Below are 20342 nucleotides of genomic sequence, written 5' to 3' on the forward strand. Positions count from 1 at the left end.
AGTGGGCACATCTTCTTCCCTGACGTGATTATTCTCTTCAGCTGAAACTGAGACTCTCAGATCACTTCGTGTCTGCCAACAAAGCAGCAGCAGCTGAAGATGACCACCTTCCTCATGTGTCACAGGGTGATCAGATGTTGCAACAAAACACATGCAGGTGGTAGAGAAAAGAGAAAAAGCTTACAGCACCTAGTATTCCCAAGCAGTCTCCCATCCAAGTACTAACCAGACCCAACCCTGCTTGGCTTCCAAGATCAGACGAGGTCGGGCATGTTCAGGGTGGTGAGGCCGTAAGCAACAAAGTCTTTGACAAATGTGCATTATATAGGTACTGGAATCATACAGTTCCTCTATGTAACCAGATAATTGCCGAGAAAGGCTGATGTGTAGTGGGCATATCTTCTTCCCTGATGTGATTATTCTCTGCAGCTGAAACTGAGACTCTCAGATCACTTTGTGTCTGCCAACAAAGCAGCAGCAGCTGAAGATGACCAACTTCCTCATGTGTCACAGGGTGATCAGATGTTACAACAAAAGACATGCAGGTGGTAGAGAGAAGAGAAAAAGCTTACAGCACCTGGTATTCCCAAGCAGTCTCCCACCCAAGTACTAACCAGGCACAACCCTGCTTGGCTTCCGAGATCAGACGAGGTCGGGCATATTATATTCAGGGTGGTGTGGCCGTAAGCGACAATCTCTGTGACAAATGTGTATTATATAGGTACTGGAATCATACACTTCCTCTATGTAACCAGATAATTGCCGAGAAAGGCTGACTCTTAGTGGGCACATCTTCCTTCTTGATGTGATCATTCTCTTCAGCTGAAACTGAGACTCTCAGATCACTTCGTGTCTGCCAACAAAGCAGCAGAAGCTGAAGATGACCAACTTCCTCATGTGTCACAGGGTGATCAGACGTTGCAACAAAAGACATGCAGGTGGTAGAGAGAAGAGAAAAAGCTTACAGCACCTGGTATTCGCAAGCGGTCTCCCATTCAAGAACTAACCAGGCCCAACCCTGCTTGGCTTCCGAGATCAGACGAGGTCGAGCTTATTCAGGGTGGTGTGGCGGTAAGCAACAATAGCTGGTACAAATGTGTATTATATAGGTACTGGAATCATACACTTCCTCTATGTAACCAGATAATTGCCGAGAAAGGCTGACTCTTAGTGGGCACATCTTCCTCCTTGATGTGATTATTCTCTGGAGCTGAAACTGAGACTCTCAGATCACTTCATGTCTGCCAACAAAGCAGCAGCAGCAGCTGAAGATGACCAACTTCCTCATGTGTCACAGGGTGATCAGACGTTGCAACAAAAGACATACAGGTTGTAGAGAGAAGAGAAAAAGCTTACAGCAAATGGTATTTTCAAGCGGTCTCCCACCCAAGTACTAACCAGGCCCAACCCTGCTTGGCTTCCGAGATCAGACGAGGTCAGGCATATTGAGGGTGGTGTGGCCGTAAGCAACAATGTCTGTGACAAATGTGCATTATATAAGTACAGGAATCATACGGTTCCTCTATGTAACCAGATAATTGCTGAGAAAGGCTGATGTGTAGTGGGCACATCTTCTTCCCTGATGTGATCATTCTCTGCAGTTGAAACTGAGACTCTCAGATCACTTCGTGTCTGCCAACAAAGCAGCAGCAGCTGAAGATGACCACCTTCCTCATGTGTCACAGGGTGATCAGACGTTGCAACAAAAGACATGCAGGTGGTAGAGAGAAGAGAAAAAGCTTAAAGCACCTGGTATTCCCAAGAGGTCTTCCATCCAAGTACTAACCAGGCCCAACCCTCCTTGGCTTCCGAGATCAGACGAGGTCGGGCATGTTCAGGGTGGTGTGGCCGTAAGCAACCATAACTGTGAAAAATGTACATTATATAGGTACTGGAATCATACAGTTCCTCTATGTAACTAGATAATTGCAGAGAAAGGCTGACTTGTAGTGGGCACATCTTCTTCCCTGATGTGATAATTCTCTGCAGCTGAAACTGAGACTCTCAGATCACTTCGTGTCTGCCAACAAAGCAGCAGCAGCTGAAGATGACCAACTTCCTCATGTGTCACAGGAGGATCAGACGTTGCCACAAAAGACATGCAGGTGGTAGAGAGAAGAGAAAAAGCTTACAGCATCTGGTATTCCCAAGTGGTCTCCCATCCAAGAACTAACCAGGCCCAACCCTCCTTGGCTTCCGAGATCAGACGAGGTCGGGCATATTCAGGGTGGTGTGGCCGTAAGGAACAATTTCTGTGACAAATGTGCATTATATAAGTACTGGAATCATACACTTCCTCTATGTAACCAGATAATTTCCGAGAAAGGCTCACTTGTTATGGGCACATCTTCTTCCCTGATGTGATCATTCTCTGCAGCTGAAACTGAGACTCTCAGATCACTTCGTGTCTGCCAACAAAGCAGCAGCAGCTGCTGAAGATGACCAACTTCCTCATGTGTCATAGGGTGATCAGACGTTGCAACAAAAGACATGCAGGTGGTAGAGAGAAGAGAAAAAGCTTAAAGCACCTGGTATTCCCAAGAGGTCTTCCATCCAAGTACTAACCAGGCCCAACCCTCCTTGGCTTCCGAGATCAGACGAGGTCGGGCATGTTCAGGGTGGTGTGGCCGTAAGCAACAATGTCTCTGACAAATGTGCATTATATAGGTACTGGAATCATACGGTTCCTCTATGCAACCAGTTAATTTCCGAGAAAGGCTGATGTGTACTGGGCACATCTTCTTCCCTGACGTGATTATTCTCTGCAGCTGAAACTGAGACTCTCAGATCACTTTGTGTCTGCCAACAAAGCAGCAGCAGCTGAAGATGACCAACTTCCTCATGTGTCACAGGGTGATCAGACGTTGCAACAAAATACATGCAGGTGGTAGAGAGAAGAGAAAAAGCTTACAGCATCTGGTATTCCCAAGCGGTCTCTCATCCAAGTACTAACCAGGCCCAACCCTCCTTGGCTTCTGAGAGCAGACGAGGTCAGACATATTCAGGGTGGTTTGGCCGTAAGCAACAATCTCTGTGACAAATGTGCATTATATAGGCAATGGAATCATATGGTTCCTCTATGTAACAAGATAATTGCCGAGAAAGGCTGATATGTAGTGGGCACATCTTGTTCCCTGACGTGATAATTTTCTCCAGCTGAAAATGAGACTCTCAGATCACTTCGTGTCTGCCAACAAAGCAGCAGCAGCTGAAGATGACCACCTTCCTCATGTGTCACAGGGTGATCAGACGTTGCAACAAAAGACATGCAGGTGGTAGAGAGAAGAGAAAAAGCTTAAAGCACCTGGTATTCCCAAGAGGTCTTCCATCCAAGTACTAACCAGGCCCAACCCTCCTTGGCTTCCGAGATCAGACGAGGTCGGGCATGTTCAGGGTGGTGTGGCCGTAAGCAACAATGTCTCTGACAAATGTGCATTATATAGGTACTGGAATCATACACTTCCTCTATGTAACCAGATAATTGCCGAGAAAGGCTGACTCTTAGTGGGCACATCTTCCTTCCCTGATGTGATCATTCTCTTCACCTGAAACTGAGACTCTCAGATCACTTCGTGTCTGCCAACAAAGCAGCAGAAGCTGAAGATGACCAACTTCCTCATGTGTCACAGGGTGATCAGACGTTGCAACAAAAGACATGCAGGTGGTCGAGAGAAGACAAAAAGCTTACAGCACCTGGTATTCCCAAGCAGTCTCCCATCCAAGTACTAACCAGGACCAACCCTGCTTGGCTTCTGAGATCAGACGAGGTCGGGCATGTTCAGGGTGGTGTGGCCGTAAGCAACAACATATCTGACAAATGTGCATTATATAGGCACTGGAATCATATGGTTCCTCTATGTAACCAGATAATTGCCGAGAAAGGCTGATATGTATTGGGTACATCTTCTTCCCTGACGTGATAATTCTCTCCAACTGAAAATGAGACTCTCAGATCACTTCGTGTCTGCCAACAAAGCAGCAGCAGCTGAAGATGACCATCTTCCTCATGTGTCACAGGGTGATCAGACGTTGCAACAAAAGACATGCAGGTGGTAGAGAGAAGAAAAAAAGTTTACAGCACCTCGTAATCCCAAGAGGTCTCCCATTCAAGAACTAACCAGGCCCAACCCTGCTTGGCTTCCGAGATCAGACGAGGTCGGGCTTATTCAGGGTGGTGTGGCGGTAAGCAACAATATCTGGTACAAATGTGTATTATATAGGTACTGGAATCATACACTTCCTCTATGTAACCAGATAATTGCCGAGAAAGGCTGACTCTTAGTGGGCACATCTTCCACCTTGATGTGATTATTCTCTGGAGCTGAAACTGAGACTCTCAGATCACTTCATGTCTGCCAACAAAGCAGCAGCAGCAGCTGAAGATGACCAACTTCCTCATGTGTCACAGGGTGATCAGACGTTGCAACAAAAGACATGCAGGTTGTAGAGAGAAGAGAAAAAGCTTACAGCAAATGGTATTTTCAAGCGGTCTCCCACCCAAGTACTAACCAGGCCCAACCCTGCTTGGCTTCCGAGATCAGACGAGGTCGGGCATGTTCAGGGTGGTGTGGCCGTAAGCAACAATGTATCTGACAAATGTGCATTACATAGGCACTGGAATCATACGGTTCCTCTATGCAACCAGATAATTGCCGAGAAAGGCTGATGTGTAGCGGGTGTATCATCTTCTCTGATGTGATCATTCTCTGCAACTGAAACTGAGACTCTCAGATCACTTCGTGTCTGCCAACAAAGCAGCAGTAGCTGAAGATGACCACCTTCCTCATGTGTCACAGGGTGATCAGACGTTGCAACAAAAGACATGCAGGTGGTTGAGAGAAGAGAAAAAGCTTACAGCACTTGGTATTCCCAAGTGGTCTCCCATCCAAGTACTAAACAGGTCCAACCCTTCTTGGCTTCCAAGATCAGACGAGGTCTGGTTTATTCAGGGTGGTGTGGCCATACACTTCCTCTATGTAACCAGATAATTCCCGAGAAAGGCTAACTTGTAGTGGGCACATCTTCTTCCCTGATGTGATTATTCTCTGCAGCTGAAACTGAGACTCTCAGATCACTTCGTGTCTGCCAACAAAGCAGCAGCAGCTGAAGATGACCAACTTCCTCATGTGTCACTGGGTGATCAGACGTTGCAACAAAAGACATGCAGGTGGTCGAGAGAAGACAAAAAGCTTACAGCACCTCGTATTCCCAAGAGATCTTCCATCCAAGTACTAACCAGGCCCAACCGTGCTTGGCTTCCGAGATCAGACGAGGTCGGGCTTATTCAGGGTGGTGTGGCCGTAAGCAACAATAACTGTGACAAATGTGCATTATATAAGTACTGGAATCATACACTTCCTCTATGTAACCAGATAATTGCAGAGAAAGGCTGACTTGTTATGGGCACATCTTCTTCCCTGATGTGATCATTCTCTGCACCTGAAACTGAGACTCTCAGATCACTTTGTGTCTGCCAACAAAGCAGCAGCAGCTGCTGAAGATGACCAACTTCCTCATGTGTCATAGGGTGATCAGACGTTGCAACAAAAGACATGCAGGTGGTAGAGAGACGAAAGAAAGCTTACAGCACCTGGTATTCCCAAGCGGTCTCCCATCAAAGTACTAACCCGGCCCAACCCTACTTGGCTTCCCAGATCAGACGAGGTCGGACATATTCAGGGTGGTTTGGCCGTAAGCAACAATCTCTGTGACAAATGTGCATTATATAGGCAATGGAATCATATGGTTCCTCTATGTAACCAGATAATTGCCGAGAAAGGCTGACTTGTAGTGGGCACATCTTCTTCCCTGATGTGATTATTCTCTGCAGCTGAAACTGAGACTCTCAGATCACTTTGTGTCTGCCAACAAAGCAGCAGCAGCTGAAGATGACCAACTTCTTCATGTGTAACAGAGTGATCAGACGTTGCAACAAAAGACATGCAGGTGGTAGAGAAAAGAGAAAAAGCTTACAGCACCTGGTTTTCCCAAGCGGTCTCCCACCCAAGTACTAACCAGACCAAACCCTGCTTGGCTTCCGAGATCAGACGAGGTCAGGCAAATTCAGGGTGGTGTGGGCGTAAGTAACAATGTCTGTGACAAATGTGCATTATATAAGTACAGGAATCATACGGTTCCTCTATGTAACCAGATAATTGCTGAGAAAGGCTGATGTGTAGTGGGCACATCTTCTTCCCTGACGTGATTATTCTCTTCAGCTGAAACTGAGACTCTCAGATCACTTCGTGTCTGCCAACAAAGCAGCAGCAGCTGAAGATGACCACCTTCCTCATGTGTCACAGGGTGATCAGATGTTGCAACAAAACACATGCAGGTGGTAGAGAAAAGAGAAAAAGCTTACAGCACCTAGTATTCCCAAGCAGTCTCCCATCCAAGTACTAACCAGACCCAACCCTGCTTGGCTTCCAAGATCAGACGAGGTCGGGCATGTTCAGGGTGGTGAGGCCGTAAGCAACAAAGTCTTTGACAAATGTGCATTATATAGGTACTGGAATCATACAGTTCCTCTATGTAACCAGATAATTGCAGAGAAAGGCTGATGTGTAGTGGGCATATCTTCTTCCCTGATGTGATTATTCTCTGCAGCTGAAACTGAGACTCTCAGATCACTTTGTGTCTGCCAACAAAGCAGCAGCAGCTGAAGATGACCAACTTCCTCATGTGTCACAGGGTGATCAGATGTTACAACAAAAGACATGCAGGTGGTAGAGAGAAGAGAAAAAGCTTACAGCACCTGGTATTCCCAAGCAGTCTCCCACCCAAGTACTAACCAGGCACAACCCTGCTTGGCTTCCGAGATCAGACGAGGTCGGGCATATTATATTCAGGGTGGTGTGGCCGTAAGCGACAATCTCTGTGACAAATGTGTATTATATAGGTACTGGAATCATACACTTCCTCTATGTAACCAGATAATTGCCGAGAAAGGCTGACTCTTAGTGGGCACATCTTCCTTCTTGATGTGATCATTCTCTTCAGCTGAAACTGAGACTCTCAGATCACTTCGTGTCTGCCAACAAAGCAGCAGAAGCTGAAGATGACCAACTTCCTCATGTGTCACAGGGTGATCAGACGTTGCAACAAAAGACATGCAGGTGGTAGAGAGAAGAGAAAAAGCTTACAGCACCTGGTATTCGCAAGCGGTCTCCCATTCAAGAACTAACCAGGCCCAACCCTGCTTGGCTTCCGAGATCAGACGAGGTCGAGCTTATTCAGGGTGGTGTGGCGGTAAGCAACAATAGCTGGTACAAATGTGTATTATATAGGTACTGGAATCATACACTTCCTCTATGTAACCAGATAATTGCCGAGAAAGGCTGACTCTTAGTGGGCACATCTTCCTCCTTGATGTGATTATTCTCTGGAGCTGAAACTGAGACTCTCAGATCACTTCATGTCTGCCAACAAAGCAGCAGCAGCAGCTGAAGATGACCAACTTCCTCATGTGTCACAGGGTGATCAGACGTTGCAACAAAAGACATACAGGTTGTAGAGAGAAGAGAAAAAGCTTACAGCAAATGGTATTTTCAAGCGGTCTCCCACCCAAGTACTAACCAGGCCCAACCCTGCTTGGCTTCCGAGATCAGACGAGGTCAGGCATATTGAGGGTGGTGTGGCCGTAAGCAACAATGTCTGTGACAAATGTGCATTATATAAGTACAGGAATCATACGGTTCCTCTATGTAACCAGATAATTGCTGAGAAAGGCTGATGTGTAGTGGGCACATCTTCTTCCCTGATGTGATCATTCTCTGCAGTTGAAACTGAGACTCTCAGATCACTTCGTGTCTGCCAACAAAGCAGCAGCAGCTGAAGATGACCACCTTCCTCATGTGTCACAGGGTGATCAGACGTTGCAACAAAAGACATGCAGGTGGTAGAGAGAAGAGAAAAAGCTTAAAGCACCTGGTATTCCCAAGAGGTCTTCCATCCAAGTACTAACCAGGCCCAACCCTCCTTGGCTTCCGAGATCAGACGAGGTCGGGCATGTTCAGGGTGGTGTGGCCGTAAGCAACCATAACTGTGAAAAATGTACATTATATAGGTACTGGAATCATACAGTTCCTCTATGTAACTAGATAATTGCAGAGAAAGGCTGACTTGTAGTGGGCACATCTTCTTCCCTGATGTGATAATTCTCTGCAGCTGAAACTGAGACTCTCAGATCACTTCGTGTCTGCCAACAAAGCAGCAGCAGCTGAAGATGACCAACTTCCTCATGTGTCACAGGAGGATCAGACGTTGCCACAAAAGACATGCAGGTGGTAGAGAGAAGAGAAAAAGCTTACAGCATCTGGTATTCCCAAGTGGTCTCCCATCCAAGAACTAACCAGGCCCAACCCTCCTTGGCTTCCGAGATCAGACGAGGTCGGGCATATTCAGGGTGGTGTGGCCGTAAGGAACAATTTCTGTGACAAATGTGCATTATATAAGTACTGGAATCATACACTTCCTCTATGTAACCAGATAATTTCCGAGAAAGGCTCACTTGTTATGGGCACATCTTCTTCCCTGATGTGATCATTCTCTGCAGCTGAAACTGAGACTCTCAGATCACTTCGTGTCTGCCAACAAAGCAGCAGCAGCTGCTGAAGATGACCAACTTCCTCATGTGTCATAGGGTGATCAGACGTTGCAACAAAAGACATGCAGGTGGTAGAGAGAAGAGAAAAAGCTTAAAGCACCTGGTATTCCCAAGAGGTCTTCCATCCAAGTACTAACCAGGCCCAACCCTCCTTGGCTTCCGAGATCAGACGAGGTCGGGCATGTTCAGGGTGGTGTGGCCGTAAGCAACAATGTCTCTGACAAATGTGCATTATATAGGTACTGGAATCATACGGTTCCTCTATGCAACCAGTTAATTTCCGAGAAAGGCTGATGTGTACTGGGCACATCTTCTTCCCTGACGTGATTATTCTCTGCAGCTGAAACTGAGACTCTCAGATCACTTTGTGTCTGCCAACAAAGCAGCAGCAGCTGAAGATGACCAACTTCCTCATGTGTCACAGGGTGATCAGACGTTGCAAAAAAATACATGCAGGTGGTAGAGAGAAGAGAAAAAGCTTACAGCATCTGGTATTCCCAAGCGGTCTCTCATCCAAGTACTAACCAGGCCCAACCCTCCTTGGCTTCTGAGAGCAGACGAGGTCAGACATATTCAGGGTGGTTTGGCCGTAAGCAACAATCTCTGTGACAAATGTGCATTATATAGGCAATGGAATCATATGGTTCCTCTATGTAACAAGATAATTGCCGAGAAAGGCTGATATGTAGTGGGCACATCTTGTTCCCTGACGTGATAATTTTCTCCAGCTGAAAATGAGACTCTCAGATCACTTCGTGTCTGCCAACAAAGCAGCAGCAGCTGAAGATGACCACCTTCCTCATGTGTCACAGGGTGATCAGACGTTGCAACAAAAGACATGCAGGTGGTAGAGAGAAGAGAAAAAGCTTAAAGCACCTGGTATTCCCAAGAGGTCTTCCATCCAAGTACTAACCAGGCCCAACCCTCCTTGGCTTCCGAGATCAGACGAGGTCGGGCATGTTCAGGGTGGTGTGGCCGTAAGCAACAATGTCTCTGACAAATGTGCATTATATAGGTACTGGAATCATACACTTCCTCTATGTAACCAGATAATTGCCGAGAAAGGCTGACTCTTAGTGGGCACATCTTCCTTCCCTGATGTGATCATTCTCTTCACCTGAAACTGAGACTCTCAGATCACTTCGTGTCTGCCAACAAAGCAGCAGAAGCTGAAGATGACCAACTTCCTCATGTGTCACAGGGTGATCAGACGTTGCAACAAAAGACATGCAGGTGGTCGAGAGAAGACAAAAAGCTTACAGCACCTGGTATTCCCAAGCAGTCTCCCATCCAAGTACTAACCAGGACCAACCCTGCTTGGCTTCTGAGATCAGACGAGGTCGGGCATGTTCAGGGTGGTGTGGCCGTAAGCAACAACATATCTGACAAATGTGCATTATATAGGCACTGGAATCATATGGTTCCTCTATGTAACCAGATAATTGCCGAGAAAGGCTGATATGTATTGGGTACATCTTCTTCCCTGACGTGATAATTCTCTCCAACTGAAAATGAGACTCTCAGATCACTTCGTGTCTGCCAACAAAGCAGCAGCAGCTGAAGATGACCATCTTCCTCATGTGTCACAGGGTGATCAGACGTTGCAACAAAAGACATGCAGGTGGTAGAGAGAAGAAAAAAAGTTTACAGCACCTCGTAATCCCAAGAGGTCTCCCATTCAAGAACTAACCAGGCCCAACCCTGCTTGGCTTCCGAGATCAGACGAGGTCGGGCTTATTCAGGGTGGTGTGGCGGTAAGCAACAATATCTGGTACAAATGTGTATTATATAGGTACTGGAATCATACACTTCCTCTATGTAACCAGATAATTGCCGAGAAAGGCTGACTCTTAGTGGGCACATCTTCCACCTTGATGTGATTATTCTCTGGAGCTGAAACTGAGACTCTCAGATCACTTCATGTCTGCCAACAAAGCAGCAGCAGCAGCTGAAGATGACCAACTTCCTCATGTGTCACAGGGTGATCAGACGTTGCAACAAAAGACATGCAGGTTGTAGAGAGAAGAGAAAAAGCTTACAGCAAATGGTATTTTCAAGCGGTCTCCCACCCAAGTACTAACCAGGCCCAACCCTGCTTGGCTTCCGAGATCAGACGAGGTCGGGCATGTTCAGGGTGGTGTGGCCGTAAGCAACAATGTATCTGACAAATGTGCATTACATAGGCACTGGAATCATACGGTTCCTCTATGCAACCAGATAATTGCCGAGAAAGGCTGATGTGTAGCGGGTGTATCATCTTCTCTGATGTGATCATTCTCTGCAACTGAAACTGAGACTCTCAGATCACTTCGTGTCTGCCAACAAAGCAGCAGTAGCTGAAGATGACCACCTTCCTCATGTGTCACAGGGTGATCAGACGTTGCAACAAAAGACATGCAGGTGGTTGAGAGAAGAGAAAAAGCTTACAGCACTTGGTATTCCCAAGTGGTCTCCCATCCAAGTACTAAACAGGTCCAACCCTTCTTGGCTTCCAAGATCAGACGAGGTCTGGTTTATTCAGGGTGGTGTGGCCATACACTTCCTCTATGTAACCAGATAATTCCCGAGAAAGGCTAACTTGTAGTGGGCACATCTTCTTCCCTGATGTGATTATTCTCTGCAGCTGAAACTGAGACTCTCAGATCACTTCGTGTCTGCCAACAAAGCAGCAGCAGCTGAAGATGACCAACTTCCTCATGTGTCACTGGGTGATCAGACGTTGCAACAAAAGACATGCAGGTGGTCGAGAGAAGACAAAAAGCTTACAGCACCTCGTATTCCCAAGAGATCTTCCATCCAAGTACTAACCAGGCCCAACCGTGCTTGGCTTCCGAGATCAGACGAGGTCGGGCTTATTCAGGGTGGTGTGGCCGTAAGCAACAATAACTGTGACAAATGTGCATTATATAAGTACTGGAATCATACACTTCCTCTATGTAACCAGATAATTGCAGAGAAAGGCTGACTTGTTATGGGCACATCTTCTTCCCTGATGTGATCATTCTCTGCACCTGAAACTGAGACTCTCAGATCACTTTGTGTCTGCCAACAAAGCAGCAGCAGCTGCTGAAGATGACCAACTTCCTCATGTGTCATAGGGTGATCAGACGTTGCAACAAAAGACATGCAGGTGGTAGAGAGACGAAAGAAAGCTTACAGCACCTGGTATTCCCAAGCGGTCTCCCATCAAAGTACTAACCCGGCCCAACCCTACTTGGCTTCCCAGATCAGACGAGGTCGGACATATTCAGGGTGGTTTGGCCGTAAGCAACAATCTCTGTGACAAATGTGCATTATATAGGCAATGGAATCATATGGTTCCTCTATGTAACCAGATAATTGCCGAGAAAGGCTGACTTGTAGTGGGCACATCTTCTTCCCTGATGTGATTATTCTCTGCAGCTGAAACTGAGACTCTCAGATCACTTTGTGTCTGCCAACAAAGCAGCAGCAGCTGAAGATGACCAACTTCTTCATGTGTAACAGAGTGATCAGACGTTGCAACAAAAGACATGCAGGTGGTAGAGAAAAGAGAAAAAGCTTACAGCACCTGGTTTTCCCAAGCGGTCTCCCACCCAAGTACTAACCAGACCAAACCCTGCTTGGCTTCCGAGATCAGACGAGGTCAGGCAAATTCAGGGTGGTGTGGGCGTAAGTAACAATGTCTGTGACAAATGTGCATTATATAAGTACAGGAATCATACGGTTCCTCTATGTAACCAGATAATTGCTGAGAAAGGCTGATGTGTAGTGGGCACATCTTCTTCCCTGACGTGATTATTCTCTTCAGCTGAAACTGAGACTCTCAGATCACTTCGTGTCTGCCAACAAAGCAGCAGCAGCTGAAGATGACCACCTTCCTCATGTGTCACAGGGTGATCAGATGTTGCAACAAAACACATGCAGGTGGTAGAGAAAAGAGAAAAAGCTTACAGCACCTAGTATTCCCAAGCAGTCTCCCATCCAAGTACTAACCAGACCCAACCCTGCTTGGCTTCCAAGATCAGACGAGGTCGGGCATGTTCAGGGTGGTGAGGCCGTAAGCAACAATGTCTCTGAAAAATGTGCATTATATAGGTACTGGAATCATACGGTTCCTCTATGCAACCAGATAATTGCCGAGAAAGGCTGATGTGTAGCGGGCATATCATCTTCTCTGATGTGGTCATTCTCTGCAACTTAAACTGAGACTCTCAGATCACTTCGTGTCTGCCAACAAAGCAGCAGCAGCTGAAATTGACCACCTTCCTCATGTGTCACAGGGTGATCAGACGTTGCAACAAAAGACATGCAGGTGGTAGAGAGAAGAAAAAAAGCTTACAGCACCTCGTAATCCCAAGCGGTATCCCATTCAATTACTAACCAGGCCCAACCCTCGTTGGCTTCCGAGATCAGACAAGTTCAGGTTGGTGTGGCCGTAAATAACAATCTCTGTGACAAATGTGCATTATATAGGCAATTGGAATCATATTGTTCCTCTATGTAACCAGATAATTGCAGAGAAAGGCTGATATGTAGTGGGCACATCTTGTTCCCTGACGTGATAATTCTCTCCAGCTGAAAATGAGACTCTCAGATCACTTCGTGTCTGCCAACAAAGCAGCAGCAGCTGAAGATGACCAACTTCCTCATGTGTCACAGGGTGATCAGACGTTGCAACAAAAGGCATGCAGGTGGTTGAGAGAAGAGAAAAAGCTTACAGCACCTGGTATTCCCAAGTGGTCTCCCATCCAAGTACTAACCAGGTCCAACCCTGCTTGGCTTCCGAGATCAGACAAGGTCAGGTTTATTCAGGGTGGTGTGGCCGTAAGTAACAATATCTGTGAAAAATGTGCAGTATATAAGTACTGGAATCATACACTTCCTCTATGCAACCAGATAATTGCCGAGAAAGGCTAACTTGTAGTGGGCACATCTTCTTCCCTGATGTGATTATTCTCTGCAGCTGAAACTGAGACTCTCAGATCACTTCGTGTCTGCCACCAAACAGCAGCAGCTGCTGAAGATGACCAACTTCCTCATGTGTCACAGGATGATCAGACGTTGCAACAAAAGACATGCAGGTGGTAGAGAGAAGAGAAGAAGCTTACAGCAACTGGTATTCCCAAGCGGACTCCCATCCAAGTACTAACCAGGACCAACCGTGCTATAATTCCGAGATCAGACAAGGTCGGGCATGTTCAGGGTGGTGTGGCCGTAAGCAACAATGTCTCTGACAAATGTGCATTATATAGGTACTGGAATCATACGGTTCCTCTATGCAACCAGATAATTGCCGAGAAAGGCTGATGTGTAGCGGGCATATCATCTTCTCTGATGTGATCATTCTCTGCAACTGAAACTGAGACTCTCAGATCACTTCGTGTCTGCCAACAAAGCAGAAGCAGCTGAAGATGACCACCTTCCTCATGTGTCACAGGGTGATCAGACGTTGCAACAAAAGTCATGCAGGTGGTAGAGAGAAGAGAAGAAGCTTACAGCACCTGGTATTCCCAAGCAGTCTCCCATCCAAGTACTAACCAGGACCAACCCTGCTTGGCTTCTGAGATCAGACGAGGTCGGGCATGTTCAGGGTGGTGTGGCCGTAAGCAACAATGTATCTGACAAATGTGCATTATATAGGCACTGGAATCATACGGTTCCTCTATGCAACCACATAATTGCCGAGAAAGGCTGATGTGTAGCGGGTGTATCATCTTCTCTGATGTGATCATTCTCTGCAACTGAAACTGAGACTCTCAGATCACTTCGTGTCTGCCAACAAAGCAGCAGTAGCTGAAGATGACCACCTTCCTCATGTGTCACAGGGTGATCAGACGTTGCAACAAAAGACATGCAGGTGGTTGAGAGAAGAGAAAAAGCTTACAGCACTTGGTATTCCCAAGTGGTCTCCCATCCAAGTACTAAACAGGTCCAACCCTGCTTGGCGTCCAAGATCAGACGAGGTCTGGTTTATTCAGGGTGGTGTGGCCATACACTTCCTCTATGTAACCAGATAATTGCCGAGAAAGGCTAACTTGTAGTGGGCACATCTTCTTCCCTGACGTGATTATTCTCTGCAGCTGAAACTGAGACTCTCAGATCACTTTGTGTCTGCCAACAAAGCAGCAGCAGCTGAAGATTACCAACTTCCTCATGTGTCACCGGGTGATCAGACGTTGCAACAAAAGACATGCAGGTGGTTGAGAGAAGAGAAAACGCTTACAGCACTTGGTATTCCCAAGTGGTCTCCCATCCAAGTACTAAACAGGCCCAACCCTGCTTGGCTTCCAAGATCAGACGAGGTTGGGCATATTCAGGGTGGTGTGGCCGTAAGCAACCGTAACTGTGACAAATGTGCATTATATAAGTACTGGAATCATACAGTTCCTCTATGTAACCAGATAATTGCAGAGAAAGGCTGACTTGTAGTGGGCACATCTTCTTCCCTGATGTGATTATTCTCTGCAGCTGAAACTGAGACTCTCAGATCACTTCGTGTCTGCCAACAAAGCAGCAGCAGCTGAAGATGACCAACTTCTTCATGTGTCACAGAGTGATCAGACGTTGCAACAAAAGACATGCAGGTGGTAGAGAAAAGAGAAAAAGCTTACAGCACCTGGTTTTCCCAAGCGGTCTCCCACCCAAGTACTAACCAGACCAAACCCTGCTTGGCTTCCGAGATCAGACGAGGTCAGGCAAATTCAGGGTGGTGTGGCCGTAAGTAACAATGTCTGTGACAAATGTGCATTATATAAGTACAGGAATCATACGGTTCCTCTATGTAACCAGATAATTGCTGAGAAAGGCTGATGTGTAGTGGGCACATCTTCTTCCCTGACGTGATTATTCTCTTCAGCTGAAACTGAGACTCTCAGATCACTTCGTGTCTGCCAACAAAGCAGCAGCAGCTGAAGATGACCATCTTCCTCATGTGTCACAGGGTGATCAGATGTTCCAACAAAACACATGCAGGTGGTAGAGAAAAGAGAAAAAGCTTACAGCACCTGGTATTCCCAAGCAGTCTCCCATCCAAGTACTAACCAGGCCCAACCCTGCTTGGCTTCCAAGATCAGACGAGGTCAGGCATGTTCAGGGTGGTGAGGCCGTAAGCAACAATGTCTCTGACAAATGTGCATTATATAGGTACTGGAATCATACGGTTCCTCTATGCAACCAGATAATTGCCGAGAAAGGCTGATGTGTAGCGGGCATATCATCTTCTCTGATGTGGTCATTCTCTGCAACTTAAACTGAGACTCTCAGATCACTTCGTGTCTGCCAACAAAGCAGCAGCAGCTGAAGATGACCACCTTCCTCATGTGTCACAGGGTGATCAGACGTTGCAACAAAAGACATGCAGGTGGTAGAGAGAAGAAAAAAAGCTTACAGCACCTCGTAATCCCAAGAGGTCTCCCATTCAATTACTAACCAGGCCCAACCCTCCTTGGCTTCCGAGATCAGACATGTTCAGGTTCGTGTAAATAACAATCTCTGTGACAAATGTGCATTATATAGGAAATTGGAATCATATGGTTCCTCTATGTAACCAGATAATTGCAGAGAAAGGCTGATATGTAGTGGGCACATCTTGTTCCCTGACGTGATAATTCTCTCCAGCTGAAAATGAGACTCTCAGATCACTTCGTGTCTGCCAACAAAGCAGCAGCAGCTGAAGATGACCAACTTCCTCATGTGTCACAGGGTGATCAGACGTTGCAACAAAAGACATGCAGGTGGTAGAGAGAAGAGAAAAAGCTTACAGCACCTGGTATTCCCAAGCGGTCTCCCACCCAAGTACTAACCAGGCCCAACCCTCCTTGGCTTCCGAGATCAGACGAGGTCAGGCAAATTCAGGGTGGTGTGGCCGTAAGTAACAATGTCTGTGACAAATGTGCATTATATAAGTACAGGAATCATACGGTTCCTCTATGTAACCAGATAATTGCTGAGAAAGGCTGATGTGTAGTGGGCACATCTTCTTCCCTGACGTGATTATTCTCTTCAGCTGAAACTGAGACTCTCAGATCACTTCGTGTCTGCCAACAAAGCAGCAGCAGCTGAAGATGACCACCTTCCTCATGTGTCACAGGGTGATCAGACGTTGCAACAAAAGACATGCAGGTGGTAGAGAAAAGAGAAAAAGCTTACAGCACCTGGTATTCCCAAGCAGTCTCCATCCAAGTACTAACCAGGCCCAACCCTGCTTGGCTTCCGAGATCAGACGAGGTCAGGCATGTTCAGGGTGGTGAGGCCGTAAGCAACAACGTCTCTGACAAATGTGCATTATATAGGTACTGGAATCATACGGTTCCTCTATGCAACCAGATAATTGCCGAGAAAGGCTGAAGTGTAGCGGGCATATCATCTTCTCTGATGTGGTCATTCTCTGCAACTTAAACTGAGACTCTCAGATCACTTCGTGTCTGCCAACAAAGCAGCAGCAGCGGAAGATGACCACCTTCCTCATGTGTCACAGGGTGATCAGACGTTGCAACAAAAGACAAGCAGGTGGTAGAGAGAAGAAAAAAAGCTTACAGCACCTCGTAATCCCGAGAGGTCTCCCATTCAATTACTAACCAGGCCCAACTCTACTTGAATTCCGAGATCAGACATGTTCAGGTTGGTGTGGCCGTAAATAACAATCTCTGTGAACAATGTGCATTATATAGGCAATTGGAATCATATGGTTCCTCTATGTAACCAGATAATTGCAGAGAAAGGCTGATATGTAGTGGGCACATCTTGTTCCCTGACGTGATCATTCTCTCCAGCTGAAAATGAGACTCTCAGATCACTTCGTGTCTGCCAACAAAGCAGCAGCAGCTGAAGATGACCACCTTCCTCATGTGTCACAGGGTGATCAGACGTTGCAACAAAAGACATGCAGGTGGTAGAGAGAAGAGAAAAAGCTTACAGCACCTGGTATTCCCAAGCAGTCTCCCATCCAAGTACTAACCAGACCCAACCCTGCTTGGCTTCCAAGATCAGACGAGGTCGGGCATGTTCAGGGTGGTGAGGCCGTAAGCAACAATGTCTCTGAAAAATGTGCATTATATAGGTACTGGAATCATACGGTTCCTCTATGCAACCAGATAATTGCCGAGAAAGGCTGATGTGTAGCGGGCATATCATCTTCTCTGATGTGGTCATTCTCTGCAACTTAAACTGAGACTCTCAGATCACTTCGTGTCTGCCAACAAAGCAGCAGCAGCTGAAATTGACCACCTTCCTCATGTGTCACAGGGTGATCAGACGTTGCAACAAAAGACATGCAGGTGGTAGAGAGAAGAGAAGAAGCTTACAGCAACTGGTATTCCCAAGCGGACTCCCATCCAAGTACTAACCAGGACCAACCGTGCTATAATTCCGAGATCAGACAAGGTCGGGCATGTTCAGGGTGGTGTGGCCGTAAGCAACAATGTCTCTGACAAATGTGCATTATATAGGTACTGGAATCATACGGTTCCTCTATGCAACCAGATAATTGCCGAGAAAGGCTGATGTGTAGCGGGCATATCATCTTCTCTGATGTGATCATTCTCTGCAACTGAAACTGAGACTCTCAGATCACTTCGTGTCTGCCAACAAAGCAGCAGCAGCTGAAGATGACCACCTTCCTCATGTGTCACAGGGTGATCAGACGTTGCAACAAAAGTCATGCAGGTGGTAGAGAGAAGAGAAGAAGCTTACAGCACCTGGTATTCCCAAGCAGTCTCCCATCCAAGTACTAACCAGGACCAACCCTGCTTGGCTTCTGAGATCAGACGAGGTCGGGCATGTTCAGGGTGGTGTGGCCGTAAGCAACAATGTATCTGACAAATGTGCATTATATAGGCACTGGAATCATACGGTTCCTCTATGCAACCACATAATTGCCGAGAAAGGCTGATGTGTAGCGGGTGTATCATCTTCTCTGATGTGATCATTCTCTGCAACTGAAACTGAGACTCTCAGATCACTTCGTGTCTGCCAACAAAGCAGCAGTAGCTGAAGATGACCACCTTCCTCATGTGTCACAGGGTGATCAGACGTTGCAACAAAAGACATGCAGGTGGTTGAGAGAAGAGAAAAAGCTTACAGCACTTGGTATTCCCAAGTGGTCTCCCATCCAAGTACTAAACAGGTCCAACCCTGCTTGGCGTCCAAGATCAGACGAGGTCTGGTTTATTCAGGGTGGTGTGGCCATACACTTCCTCTATGTAACCAGATAATTGCCGAGAAAGGCTAACTTGTAGTGGGCACATCTTCTTCCCTGACGTGATTATTCTCTGCAGCTGAAACTGAGACTCTCAGATCACTTTGTGTCTGCCAACAAAGCAGCAGCAGCTGAAGATTACCAACTTCCTCATGTGTCACCGGGTGATCAGACGTTGCAACAAAAGACATGCAGGTGGTTGAGAGAAGAGAAAACGCTTACAGCACTTGGTATTCCCAAGTGGTCTCCCATCCAAGTACTAAACAGGCCCAACCCTGCTTGGCTTCCAAGATCAGACGAGGTTGGGCATATTCAGGGTGGTGTGGCCGTAAGCAACCGTAACTGTGACAAATGTGCATTATATAAGTACTGGAATCATACAGTTCCTCTATGTAACCAGATAATTGCAGAGAAAGGCTGACTTGTAGTGGGCACATCTTCTTCCCTGATGTGATTATTCTCTGCAGCTGAAACTGAGACTCTCAGATCACTTCGTGTCTGCCAACAAAGCAGCAGCAGCTGAAGATGACCAACTTCTTCATGTGTCACAGAGTGATCAGACGTTGCAACAAAAGACATGCAGGTGGTAGAGAAAAGAGAAAAAGCTTACAGCACCTGGTTTTCCCAAGCGGTCTCCCACCCAAGTACTAACCAGACCAAACCCTGCTTGGCTTCCGAGATCAGACGAGGTCAGGCAAATTCAGGGTGGTGTGGCCGTAAGTAACAATGTCTGTGACAAATGTGCATTATATAAGTACAGGAATCATACGGTTCCTCTATGTAACCAGATAATTGCTGAGAAAGGCTGATGTGTAGTGGGCACATCTTCTTCCCTGACGTGATTATTCTCTTCAGCTGAAACTGAGACTCTCAGATCACTTCGTGTCTGCCAACAAAGCAGCAGCAGCTGAAGATGACCATCTTCCTCATGTGTCACAGGGTGATCAGATGTTCCAACAAAACACATGCAGGTGGTAGAGAAAAGAGAAAAAGCTTACAGCACCTGGTATTCCCAAGCAGTCTCCCATCCAAGTACTAACCAGGCCCAACCCTGCTTGGCTTCCAAGATCAGACGAGGTCAGGCATGTTCAGGGTGGTGAGGCCGTAAGCAACAATGTCTCTGACAAATGTGCATTATATAGGTACTGGAATCATACGGTTCCTCTATGCAACCAGATAATTGCCGAGAAAGGCTGATGTGTAGCGGGCATATCATCTTCTCTGATGTGGTCATTCTCTGCAACTTAAACTGAGACTCTCAGATCACTTCGTGTCTGCCAACAAAGCAGCAGCAGCTGAAGATGACCACCTTCCTCATGTGTCACAGGGTGATCAGACGTTGCAACAAAAGACATGCAGGTGGTAGAGAGAAGAAAAAAAGCTTACAGCACCTCGTAATCCCAAGAGGTCTCCCATTCAATTACTAACCAGGCCCAACCCTCCTTGGCTTCCGAGATCAGACATGTTCAGGTTCGTGTAAATAACAATCTCTGTGACAAATGTGCATTATATAGGAAATTGGAATCATATGGTTCCTCTATGTAACCAGATAATTGCAGA

At 46.6% G+C, this 20342-nt stretch overlaps 49 pseudogenes; all 49 read right to left on the reverse strand.

Annotated features, from left to right (window-relative positions):
- Window positions 1-177: 177 nt before the first annotated feature.
- On the reverse strand, window positions 178-296 carry LOC140272934 (5S ribosomal RNA; annotated as a pseudogene).
- A 269-nt stretch (window positions 297-565) lies between these two features.
- On the reverse strand, window positions 566-689 carry LOC140268444 (5S ribosomal RNA; annotated as a pseudogene).
- A 269-nt stretch (window positions 690-958) lies between these two features.
- LOC140286320 (5S ribosomal RNA) lies at window positions 959-1077 on the reverse strand (annotated as a pseudogene).
- A 272-nt stretch (window positions 1078-1349) lies between these two features.
- On the reverse strand, window positions 1350-1468 carry LOC140293287 (5S ribosomal RNA; annotated as a pseudogene).
- A 269-nt stretch (window positions 1469-1737) lies between these two features.
- Window positions 1738-1856, reverse strand: LOC140306864 (5S ribosomal RNA; annotated as a pseudogene).
- A 269-nt stretch (window positions 1857-2125) lies between these two features.
- On the reverse strand, window positions 2126-2244 carry LOC140288427 (5S ribosomal RNA; annotated as a pseudogene).
- A 272-nt stretch (window positions 2245-2516) lies between these two features.
- LOC140306870 (5S ribosomal RNA) lies at window positions 2517-2635 on the reverse strand (annotated as a pseudogene).
- Window positions 2636-2904: 269 nt separating this feature from the next.
- LOC140291513 (5S ribosomal RNA) lies at window positions 2905-3023 on the reverse strand (annotated as a pseudogene).
- A 269-nt stretch (window positions 3024-3292) lies between these two features.
- On the reverse strand, window positions 3293-3411 carry LOC140306876 (5S ribosomal RNA; annotated as a pseudogene).
- A 270-nt stretch (window positions 3412-3681) lies between these two features.
- On the reverse strand, window positions 3682-3800 carry LOC140301023 (5S ribosomal RNA; annotated as a pseudogene).
- Window positions 3801-4069: 269 nt separating this feature from the next.
- LOC140295813 (5S ribosomal RNA) lies at window positions 4070-4188 on the reverse strand (annotated as a pseudogene).
- Window positions 4189-4460: 272 nt separating this feature from the next.
- Window positions 4461-4579, reverse strand: LOC140277963 (5S ribosomal RNA; annotated as a pseudogene).
- A 269-nt stretch (window positions 4580-4848) lies between these two features.
- Window positions 4849-4967, reverse strand: LOC140296533 (5S ribosomal RNA; annotated as a pseudogene).
- A 220-nt stretch (window positions 4968-5187) lies between these two features.
- Window positions 5188-5306, reverse strand: LOC140275160 (5S ribosomal RNA; annotated as a pseudogene).
- Window positions 5307-5578: 272 nt separating this feature from the next.
- LOC140314071 (5S ribosomal RNA) lies at window positions 5579-5697 on the reverse strand (annotated as a pseudogene).
- Window positions 5698-5966: 269 nt separating this feature from the next.
- LOC140292788 (5S ribosomal RNA) lies at window positions 5967-6085 on the reverse strand (annotated as a pseudogene).
- Window positions 6086-6354: 269 nt separating this feature from the next.
- On the reverse strand, window positions 6355-6473 carry LOC140272941 (5S ribosomal RNA; annotated as a pseudogene).
- Window positions 6474-6742: 269 nt separating this feature from the next.
- Window positions 6743-6866, reverse strand: LOC140268449 (5S ribosomal RNA; annotated as a pseudogene).
- A 269-nt stretch (window positions 6867-7135) lies between these two features.
- Window positions 7136-7254, reverse strand: LOC140286331 (5S ribosomal RNA; annotated as a pseudogene).
- A 272-nt stretch (window positions 7255-7526) lies between these two features.
- On the reverse strand, window positions 7527-7645 carry LOC140293288 (5S ribosomal RNA; annotated as a pseudogene).
- Window positions 7646-7914: 269 nt separating this feature from the next.
- On the reverse strand, window positions 7915-8033 carry LOC140306881 (5S ribosomal RNA; annotated as a pseudogene).
- A 269-nt stretch (window positions 8034-8302) lies between these two features.
- On the reverse strand, window positions 8303-8421 carry LOC140288428 (5S ribosomal RNA; annotated as a pseudogene).
- Window positions 8422-8693: 272 nt separating this feature from the next.
- Window positions 8694-8812, reverse strand: LOC140306884 (5S ribosomal RNA; annotated as a pseudogene).
- Window positions 8813-9081: 269 nt separating this feature from the next.
- On the reverse strand, window positions 9082-9200 carry LOC140291514 (5S ribosomal RNA; annotated as a pseudogene).
- A 269-nt stretch (window positions 9201-9469) lies between these two features.
- LOC140306889 (5S ribosomal RNA) lies at window positions 9470-9588 on the reverse strand (annotated as a pseudogene).
- A 270-nt stretch (window positions 9589-9858) lies between these two features.
- On the reverse strand, window positions 9859-9977 carry LOC140301024 (5S ribosomal RNA; annotated as a pseudogene).
- Window positions 9978-10246: 269 nt separating this feature from the next.
- On the reverse strand, window positions 10247-10365 carry LOC140295814 (5S ribosomal RNA; annotated as a pseudogene).
- A 272-nt stretch (window positions 10366-10637) lies between these two features.
- LOC140277968 (5S ribosomal RNA) lies at window positions 10638-10756 on the reverse strand (annotated as a pseudogene).
- A 269-nt stretch (window positions 10757-11025) lies between these two features.
- On the reverse strand, window positions 11026-11144 carry LOC140296534 (5S ribosomal RNA; annotated as a pseudogene).
- A 220-nt stretch (window positions 11145-11364) lies between these two features.
- Window positions 11365-11483, reverse strand: LOC140275165 (5S ribosomal RNA; annotated as a pseudogene).
- Window positions 11484-11755: 272 nt separating this feature from the next.
- Window positions 11756-11874, reverse strand: LOC140314076 (5S ribosomal RNA; annotated as a pseudogene).
- Window positions 11875-12143: 269 nt separating this feature from the next.
- Window positions 12144-12262, reverse strand: LOC140292790 (5S ribosomal RNA; annotated as a pseudogene).
- Window positions 12263-12531: 269 nt separating this feature from the next.
- Window positions 12532-12650, reverse strand: LOC140272947 (5S ribosomal RNA; annotated as a pseudogene).
- Window positions 12651-13298: 648 nt separating this feature from the next.
- Window positions 13299-13417, reverse strand: LOC140301068 (5S ribosomal RNA; annotated as a pseudogene).
- Window positions 13418-13688: 271 nt separating this feature from the next.
- On the reverse strand, window positions 13689-13807 carry LOC140295850 (5S ribosomal RNA; annotated as a pseudogene).
- A 269-nt stretch (window positions 13808-14076) lies between these two features.
- LOC140301025 (5S ribosomal RNA) lies at window positions 14077-14195 on the reverse strand (annotated as a pseudogene).
- A 269-nt stretch (window positions 14196-14464) lies between these two features.
- LOC140296063 (5S ribosomal RNA) lies at window positions 14465-14583 on the reverse strand (annotated as a pseudogene).
- Window positions 14584-14803: 220 nt separating this feature from the next.
- LOC140299825 (5S ribosomal RNA) lies at window positions 14804-14922 on the reverse strand (annotated as a pseudogene).
- Window positions 14923-15191: 269 nt separating this feature from the next.
- LOC140281574 (5S ribosomal RNA) lies at window positions 15192-15310 on the reverse strand (annotated as a pseudogene).
- A 269-nt stretch (window positions 15311-15579) lies between these two features.
- LOC140301974 (5S ribosomal RNA) lies at window positions 15580-15698 on the reverse strand (annotated as a pseudogene).
- A 642-nt stretch (window positions 15699-16340) lies between these two features.
- LOC140305576 (5S ribosomal RNA) lies at window positions 16341-16459 on the reverse strand (annotated as a pseudogene).
- A 269-nt stretch (window positions 16460-16728) lies between these two features.
- Window positions 16729-16846, reverse strand: LOC140315901 (5S ribosomal RNA; annotated as a pseudogene).
- A 648-nt stretch (window positions 16847-17494) lies between these two features.
- On the reverse strand, window positions 17495-17613 carry LOC140305776 (5S ribosomal RNA; annotated as a pseudogene).
- Window positions 17614-17882: 269 nt separating this feature from the next.
- LOC140295851 (5S ribosomal RNA) lies at window positions 17883-18001 on the reverse strand (annotated as a pseudogene).
- Window positions 18002-18270: 269 nt separating this feature from the next.
- Window positions 18271-18389, reverse strand: LOC140301026 (5S ribosomal RNA; annotated as a pseudogene).
- Window positions 18390-18658: 269 nt separating this feature from the next.
- Window positions 18659-18777, reverse strand: LOC140296064 (5S ribosomal RNA; annotated as a pseudogene).
- Window positions 18778-18997: 220 nt separating this feature from the next.
- Window positions 18998-19116, reverse strand: LOC140299826 (5S ribosomal RNA; annotated as a pseudogene).
- Window positions 19117-19385: 269 nt separating this feature from the next.
- Window positions 19386-19504, reverse strand: LOC140281576 (5S ribosomal RNA; annotated as a pseudogene).
- A 269-nt stretch (window positions 19505-19773) lies between these two features.
- On the reverse strand, window positions 19774-19892 carry LOC140301980 (5S ribosomal RNA; annotated as a pseudogene).
- Window positions 19893-20342: the final 450 nt, after the last annotated feature.

This window comes from Leuresthes tenuis, unplaced genomic scaffold (genome assembly GCF_036924035.1).
Source record: "Leuresthes tenuis unplaced genomic scaffold, fLeuTen1.0.hap1 SCAF_1, whole genome shotgun sequence".
Taxonomy (NCBI): Eukaryota; Metazoa; Chordata; class Actinopteri; order Atheriniformes; family Atherinopsidae; genus Leuresthes; species Leuresthes tenuis.